A 9,395-nucleotide genomic window follows, 5' to 3' on the forward strand; every position below is an offset into this window, starting at 1 on the left:
AATGTTTAGGCAATCTTTTTTTTTTTTTTTTTTTTTTTTTTTTTTTTTGAGACCTTTGCCAATGTCTAGACAAAGAAATAAAATCTTTCCGATCCCAGAGTCCACATGTGTTTTCTTTTAAAAACAGTTTATATGTTTTTATGTGTGTGGGTGCTTTGTCTGGACCTCTGTGCATCAGTTGCATGCTTGGCACTTTTGGAGGCCAGAAATGGGCTTTGGACCCCCTGGAACTGGAGCTGCCGATGCTTGTGAACTGTCATGTGGGTGCTGGGAGTTGAGTCTCCTCTGGGAGAGCAGCCAGGGCTCTTAACTACCGAGCCATCTCTCCAGCCCCTACACATATTTTTTTTAAGCCAGTATGCTGCTGTTTTGAATAATACACATTTTTCTCATGTATAAGAATTAAATAGCAACTTCTTTTCTTAAAAATAGCATGTTACCCTTTCTCTTAAACGTATGCAAATATGGGATTTGGGCCACACCTGTGTGATATTTGCTATATTTCAGTATACACATGCTTATGACTACGCATGGGAGGTTCGTTTTTTAAATACATAAAAGGGTCACTTCCTTAAGAATCTGTTCCCATTGCTGTTGTACAAGCTTTAGAGTCTGCTAAAGAACACATGGCAAAGTATTTTGGGGTTTGGCACAGGAGTTTTGTTAGCAATTTCAAAGCATCTCTGTCCCGAAGTCTATTTGCAGCCTAGAGTCTGGAACCATGGAAACCAGAGGTTTCCATTCTGCACGAGGTGTGGCCAAATGCAATCTCTGGAGAAGTTTTACCTTGAGAGGTCCAGGCCTTGCTGATACTTACAGCCTCCCTCTGAGGGTGGAGCCTGCCACTCTAGTGGACAGGACGGTCAGGTCCAGAAGACAGAATACCCACACCTCAAGGTATCTAGTTATGATTTATTCTCTTGTGTCCCAAGCAATGAACCCAGGACTGGTTTCGCCCTCTCGGTGTCCCCTGACAACTAAACAAATCTCATCTCCTGCTGTTTCCTGCCTTTGACCGCCCCTGGAAACATTTCATAGAGAATCCAGCAAAGAGTTTCTGCTTAAGCATTCAGAAGGCACTATTGGAGCAAACATAAATACTTCCCCCAAAGTCTTGTCCTGGAAACACGATGGACTTAGTGTGGTCATCCATGTTCTAGAGGGACATTTATGGCAATAGCGAAAAGGCCAGATAATGGCTCTGTTTACAACAGCCATTTAGTACCAGAAATACATTTCCGCAAATGACTCTGCTGATTACCTCACGCTGGCCTGACAGCCCCGCCAAGTGGCTTGCTCCAAATGTTACAAAAGACCCAGCGTGTGAAGGAATACAATGCGGGGGGGGGGGGGGGGTGGGGGGGGTTGGAGGGGTACCTTGCAGGAGCCATCACTTACTACCTAGCCAGTTACCTGCACAGCATCATAAGGGCTGATTCTGGGAAAACGGGTCACAATTCAAATTTCCCACAAACATTCTCACAAATATTTTTAAGGCGATAAAAGAAAACAAAGTGGGTATTCCTTCAGATACAATAAGGACGGGGGTGGGCTGTGGGATGCTGGGCTGTTAACCTAATGCCAGGCTTTTTTTTTTTTTTTTTAAAACCTTCAGGGTATTCTTTGGGCTTTTAGGATTCAAACTCAGGTCTTCATGTTTATGATTTACCCACCAAACCATCTCGCTAGCCTTTTTTCCTTAAAAAAAAAAAAAAAAAAAAAAAAAAAATTGTTCTTTTAGTTAGCATAGTGGGTTTTTCAGTGACATTTACATACACATATGTCACTGCTGAGCCAATGTTTCTAAACAGCACGCTGGGGGGGGGGGCATAGATAAAAGCTACATGATAAAAGATGCTGTTCCTAACCTTGGCTTTAGAGAGGAGAGGGAGTGAAGATGCTCGAGTCTTGAGCTCACACACAAGACAGTCCCTTACTCAAGTGACCCTGACAGCTATGTGTTGTGGCTGAAGGGCGGGCTGGGGGAGGGGTCAGTGAGTATGGCCATACCCGCCTCCTTTGATGTCCAGTTGCACTGAGCAATCCTCAATTCATCCCCCTTGGAGGTAAAGTGTAGAATAGCAGGGTAGGGTATTTATTTGCTGCGTCAAACCAGAAATAGTAAGTTCTACCTGTCCTTGGAACACCTTGGCCGGGGAGGAGCATGTCCTTTTCCTCCTCTCTAGACAGTCTTCAGATTGCTGCATACCACACGTGTGTCATTCCACACATGGAGGAGGCTCAGTCACACATCACATAGGCAGTGGCTCGGGGATGCCTGCCTTTCAGGACAGTGTAGCCTCTCAGGTTCAGGTAGGGTGGGGCGAGGAGTGAAAAGATAAGTGGCAGAAGCTAACTCAAGAGGTGACAGGGTTTGACAGAAAGTAAGGGAGGGAGAGGCTACGGGGATACAGAGACTTGGCTTTTAAAGAGGTGAGGGTTTGCCATGGGAGAAGAGGAGCCATGCCTGGGTCGTGGTTACTTAGAATAGACCCTCCCCCTCTTCCTTCCTTCCATCCTTCCTTCCTCCCTCCTCCTTCTCTTTCTTTTTTTGAGACAAAATCTCTTATAGCCCAGCCCTTAGATTAGTGATGTGACCCTCAAACCCAATGGCATCAAGAGAAAATGAGGAACAAGCAGAGAGATAGCTTAGTGGTTAAGAACACTTGTTCTTGCAGAGCCCTGGGTTCGATTCTCCACATGGCAGCTCACAACCATCTTTAACTTCTGTTGCAGGGGATCCAACACCACTGCTGACCTCCATGGGCACCAGGCACACGTGTGCAAGCAAAATACTCAAACACATAAAATAATTAGAGAGAGAGAGAGAGAGAGTCAACTGCAGACAGATAAGACCAGAATTTCTTGGTTCACTTGACGTTGAGAACCCCATAGATAGCATAACTTACAATAGTCAGACATCTACTTGGCTGAAGGTTTTAAAGGTGAGCGGTCAGGACTGAGGGCACTTTGGGTGGGGGCCTCCTTGCTGTGTCATCCCACAGTGGAAAGAAAGGACCTCAGCCCCAAGCTCTTTCATAGTCTTTTGTTTTGTTTGGTTTTTTTTTGAGACAGGGTTTCTCTGTGCAGCCCTGGCTGTCCTAGACTCGCTTTGTAGACCAGGCTGGCCTTGAACTCACAGTGATCCGCCTGCCTCTGCCTCCCTGAGTGCTTGGATTAAAGGTGTATGCCACCATGTCTGGCTAGTCTTCCTTAATTTGTTTGTGAGGACGGAGTGCCACGGCCCATCGCCTTTCTCAAAGTTTTACCTCCTAAGGCTGGAGAGATGGCTCAGCAGCTGAAAGTGCTTACTGCTCATGAAAAAGGACCCAAGTTCCATACCTACCCCTGATGTTAGGCAGAGTACAAACACCTGAAGCTTCAGATCCAGGTGATCAGATGACTCTGGTTTCCAAGGGCACCTGCCCCCACCCACACATGTACATGTAATTAAACAATATAATATAATACAATATCTTCTTTTTTGTCTTTTTTTTTTTTTTTTTTTTTTTTTTTGGTTTTTCGAGACAGAGTTTCTCTGTGTAGTGTTGGCTGTCCTAGACTCACTTTGTAGACCAGGTTGGTCTTGAACTCACAGTAATCTGCCTGCCTCTGCCTCCCGAGTGCTGGGATCAAAGGCGTGCACCACCATGCCTGACAATATATTTTTTTTTAAATCTACTTTGTAAGGCTGTTGTATTAGGGATTCTTTTAACACATGTTTTGGGGGAGACAAATTTGAGCCATACAAGTCCAAGAAATGCCACAGCTTGCCGGAAGCCACCAGGAGCAAGGAGAGGTATGTAAAACGCCTGCCATCACCTTAATCTTGGGCCTAGGAACTAGGGAGATGCAAATTTGTGTGCCTTGAGCCTCTGTGTTTGTGGGAGTTGTTGTGGGAGCCACAAAACCTCATGCTCTGCTCCCCAGGCACTTACCTTCACTCTCCTCATCTGCCCTCTGACCCGGATGAACATCATTCACAGGGTGCATGCTTCTCTATGGGTGTTGTTAGCTCAGAGGCCACCCAGAGGGTCGAGGGTGATGGGGGAACATTTATTTCCCCTGGTGCTTGGATCCCCCCAACTGACTCTGTCTTTTGACAGTTGGTCACTTCTTCCAAGTTTGCATGGGTCTGTCTCTCTGTCTCTGTCTGCCTGTCTCTCTGTTTGTCTGTCTGTCTGTCTGTCTCCCTCTCCCTCTCCTTCCCCCCTCCCTCCCTTCCTCTCTCTCTCTCTCTCTCTCTCTCTCTCTCTCTCTCTCTCTCTCTGAGATAGGGTTTCTTTGTGTAGTGCTGGCTGTCCTGGAACTAGCTCTGTAGACCAGGCTGGCCTCGAACTCATGGAAATACACCTGCCTCCGCTTTCTGAGTGCTGATATTAAAAATGCATTCCACCGCTACCTGGATTGACTATCTTTTTGTTATACATTTGGTATCCCCACTCCACTTCATGTCCATTTGGTCCAGGCACTGATAACAGCTCGGCTGTTGTTTGGCCTAAGGTTTTGTTTTGTCTTTATGCTTACTGACTGACTGACTGACTGACTGACACATTCTCTCGCTCTCTTTTCTTAAAAATGTATTTATTTTTATTTTATGTGTATTGGTGTTTTGCCTGCATGTATGTCTGTGTGAGAGCATCAGATCTTGGAGTTACAGACAGTTGTGAGCTGCCATATGGGTGCTGGGAATTGAACCCGGATCCTTTGGAAGAGCAGTCAGTGCTCTCAACCATGGATCCATCTCTCCAGCCCCCTGACACTCTCTCGTAAGTCACTTTCCCACCCCCCATCATGTTAAACAAGTTTACTGTGTGGTGTGACACCAAAATTTATTCATAATGCACAAGTTAATTTAACCACCCTTTTGTAATCCTGCAGACAAGTGGCTCCAGGTTTTCACTCACAAACAGAGAGTGTCTTCAACATCAATCAAATCACTTGGCATAGCCAGGATTCTTTAAGAGAAATTTCTAGGAATACACTTATCTGAACAAAGAATCTAAAATATTGATAACTTATTTAATGTTACTAGTTAACATCAGGTGGCGATTCTTTCACAGCCATTAGTAATTTTAGTCAGAGCTCCTGACACATAGCATGGCAGGGCTGTATCAATTTATGCTCCCAGAGGTGGAGGAAAAGACTTGTGCCTGGCATGGAGTCCAAGGTCCAGGGGTTCATTGTAAGTGAGAGGAGACAGGAAACCTCCTTTCTGAGTCAAGTAGAGCTTTCTGGAATGGAGAAGCATCTTAAAGGAGAGAGAAACAGGTGCCACCGTGTTCCAGGGTTATCAGAATGCACGTCCGAAACTCCCTGTAACGGATGGTTTAGGTCAACGCCAGGGTGCTTCCAATTAAGGAAGTTCAGTAGCAAGGAGAAAGCAGCTGCTGGGGTGGATGAGTGAATGGCTGTCATTGTCTGGGAGTAGAGCAGCAAGGCCTTCGAATAGAGAATGCATTGTTCAAAGGAACTGGTGAGGAACATGCTGGAAACAGACATCGGTGTATATGGGAGGACTGGCCTAACTATAGAGTTTGTGATTTAGCCCGTGACATTGACCCTATCTTGAGTGAATTATGATATTTTCTGGGTCTCAGCCACAAGCTCTCTCAATGAGCTGACCTCATCCTGGGAAAATAATCAGTTCAGGTTCGTCATCACCATCTCTCTGGACAGACTGGGGAAGCAAAACAAACGGGCAACTGTGCAATGCTTAGATTTAATCTCATTAGGAGGTTTTAGGAGGAATATAGGGGAACTGGATCACGGTGAACTAATCCCACGACCTATGCTACAACCTCAGAGTGATTCTTTACTTCTTTAAAAAGCACTTATGCCTAAAATTAAAACGTACCTGCTGGAAACAGCAACACCAGCAGTTCTAGTCCGCACCTCCCTGCCCCCCCCCCCCGCCTCCCCAATGCTAGGTACATAAAGATTTAGACAGAGGTCCAGAGGGTCTGTTCTGAGCTATCATGCAACCTGAAAGGGCAGTTTAAAATCCCAAGGAAGTAGTTCGTTCATTCATAAGATTTAAGTCCTTTGAGCAAGAAAACTAACATGAACCGGGTGTGGTGGCGCATGCCTTTAATCCCAGCACTCGGGAGTCAGAGGCAGGCAGATTACTGTGAGTTCGAGGCTAGCCTGGTCTACAAAGCAAGTCCAGGACAGCCAAGGCTACACAGAGAAACCCTGTCTCGAAAAACAAAAACAAAACACAACAACAACAACAACAAAACCCAAAAGTCTACCATTCTAACGACTAGTTTCCCCCTCAGGAAGAGTCCACCTTAGGGCTGGGGATAGAGTCTGGTTGATGGAGTGCTTGCCTAGAGTGTTTACGATACCCAGGAATCCATAAACCAGGCACAATGGGGTTATGCCTGTTGCCTTCCAGCAGTCTGGCCAACCCTCTGAGAAAACTAGTGGACTCAAGGTTCACCTGTCTCAAAAACTAAAGTAGAAAGGCTAACTCATGCTTACTCATGTACACGCATGTACATGGGCACTCATACACACATGGGTGTGCACACACACACACACACACACACACACACACCAGAAATAAAAATTTTAATAAAGAAAAAGAAAAGCAAATAACGGAAGAGAAAGAAAGACTAAAGATAAAAGTAAAAATCAGAATGAGTTTAAAAACCTGATGATTTCTACTGCTACGATCTGTGTGAAAGAATGAGGATTTGCTCGTGTATATAAGTAAAAAATGAACACATGACAGTCTTTAAATGTGGTCAAATTATAAAGTTATGTGCGTTATAATTTGACCCAGGCTTCCTTCCTGACGATGTGAAGGGAAGCAGACATTTATACTTCATTTTGAAAACCCAGAGCAATTTGGCTGTGTTCTGTGGAGCCTTCAACCACCTGCTTTTGAGCTTTCCCAATAAAGAAGAAAGGCCTCACCTTGCCTTTGACAGAACTGCTTTAATTGTATTTGTTGGCCTGAGCCAAAAAGTCAGGGCTTGAGACTTCCATGCCTACAAGTGTCGTAATGCTTTGACATACACTTGGCCTTCAGCCACATGGGTGGGGCGAGCTCTCTCTCGCTAATGCGTGCATCCTGCAGAGTTGGCTCTGATGCTGGGCAGACCCTGGGCGCGGGTGGGAGTCCATAGGCACCTCTGGTGAGTTCAGCCTCAGTAGATAGTGTGATCTTTAGACAGCTTCTAATTCAGACGGGATCTGATCCGTGTAACAGCCCTTCAAAGTTTGTCAGATGCTCTCCAGCTACCGTGTAGGGGGCCTAGACCTATTAAAAGTCTGTGTCTTTCCTTTCTTTCACTTTCAGGATTGGTGATGGGCTTATCCTAACGGCAGTATGCATGAAGATCAAGAGCCATGGAGCAGGAGAAATGGCTTAGCGTTTAAGAGCAGCAGCTGTCCTTTCATAGGACCTGGGTTCAATTCCCAGCACCAGCATGGTGGCTTACCCCTGGTCTACAACTCCCAGGGAATGCAATATCTTCTTCTGGGCTCCATGGGTGCACGTGGCACACAGAGGTACATGCAGACACCAGACTCGACAACCATATACATTAAATAAGTAAATAAAGAAGGCAGGCAGATCCCTGCCCTGCTTAGTTTCAGGACTGGAGAAGCCAAGCTCTTTGCACAGTGAGCAGAAGAACACAGCCACGAGGGGTCCAAACTTTGCACCTTCTCTGAGCAGCAGGATAGAAAAGACTTGAAGCAAGCAGAAGGCAGGAATTTGCAATCTCTGGTTTGGTTCTTCTGTGTGTCAGCCAGCAATGGTCCATATCATCAGAAGGGACTCTCCTCTTTTAGGATTTTCTTTCTTTCTTTCTTCCCTTTTTCCATGTGTGCTCATGCCCAAGTTATTGCAACCATCTCCTAATGGATGAAGGCTTTCACGCCCCATTAGAAGACGCGATTTAAGTTATTTCAGGGCTAGGGTAGAGTGGCAGGGTGCTTCCCCGACATGTGCAAGGCCCCGCTGGATTTGATACTCGACAGTATGCATACCAAAAGGAAGTTATTCTTGTTTTTAAATTCTCATTTTTTTTTTCAACTGCAGTATGGAAAACATTTGAAGTAGCTTTCTGAGCAGAAATGTCATTTGCTTCACCACAGCAGCACACTGTGTATTTATTTACAGGGGGCAGTAGGCCGAGGGCTGTAGGAAACATGGTTGTGGGATTCTTTCTGTTCCTTGGGTGGGTGAGGCAGGTGAGAGGACCAGAAAAGGGAAACGACTTCCTGTAGTGACGTCCTTAGGGAAGAGGCAAATTAGAGTTTGGGTTTGGGATCATTAGAACATGGCTTATTGATTGATTGATTGATTGATTGATTGACTGACTGATTTTTGGTTTTTGAGACAGGGTCTCTCTGTGTAGCCCTGGCTCTCCTGGACTCACTTTGTAGACCAGGCTGGCCTTGAACTCACAGGGATCCACCTGCCTCTGCCTTCCAGGGTGCTGGTATTAAGGGCATGCGCCACCACCGCCCACCTGCCTTGTCCCTACTGGAGCTCCTGATTACTCACCTGGTGGCTTACTGACACCCCAGTTTTGCCCAATGTGGGGGTGTCACCTAGGGACTGTTTTCTGGCTGCCTTGCTGGATGTGGAGTGTCACCTATGGACTGTTCTCTGGCTGCCTTGCCCGATGTGGGGGTCACCTAGGGACTGTTCTCTGGTTGCCTTGCTTGGGCCAGCTGAACTGTGCATCTGTCCAGGACCATGTTGCTTGCTTCTGCATCTGCATATCCCATGCATGCTTGGCAGAGTGTAATCCCATGAAACATCATGCCCACTGATCAAACGGGAGCAGGACTAAAGAGCCACGTTGAAGGCAATTCATTTGGCAGCTTAAGAGAAACTAGAGAAATCACTTGTAGTTCTCTCATATTAGGTGTTGGTGAAACAATTATTAGAAAAAAAAAACCACAAACAAATGGAGCCGGAGAACTGGCTATGTTAGGGGACTGCCTAATCTCAATTCTATGGGACTCCATGCTTTCTGTGGCTTCCATGGGCACCCATGTACTTGAGCATGTATACAACTCACATGCATGCAAATAAAAATAAAATTAATGTTTATGTATTTATTTATCTTTAGGGGAAAGTGGTGGGGGACAAGGAGGAACAAATTATATATATCTTTGTGTTTTTTCAAGAAAGGCTTTCCCTGTGTAGTCTTGGCTATCCTGGAACTCAGGCTGTAGACCAGGCTGCCTTGAACTTAGAGATCTGCCTGCCTTTGCCTACTGAGTGCTGGGATTAAAGGCATGCACCACCACTGGTTGGTGTGCAGAATTTTTTTTTTTAAGATTTATTTATTTATTATGTATACAGTGTTTTGCCTGCATGTACACCTGCACGCCAGAAGAGTGCACCAGATCTCATTATAGATGGC

Source organism: Acomys russatus, chromosome 27 (assembly GCF_903995435.1).
Source record: "Acomys russatus chromosome 27, mAcoRus1.1, whole genome shotgun sequence".
Taxonomy (NCBI): Eukaryota; Metazoa; Chordata; class Mammalia; order Rodentia; family Muridae; genus Acomys; species Acomys russatus.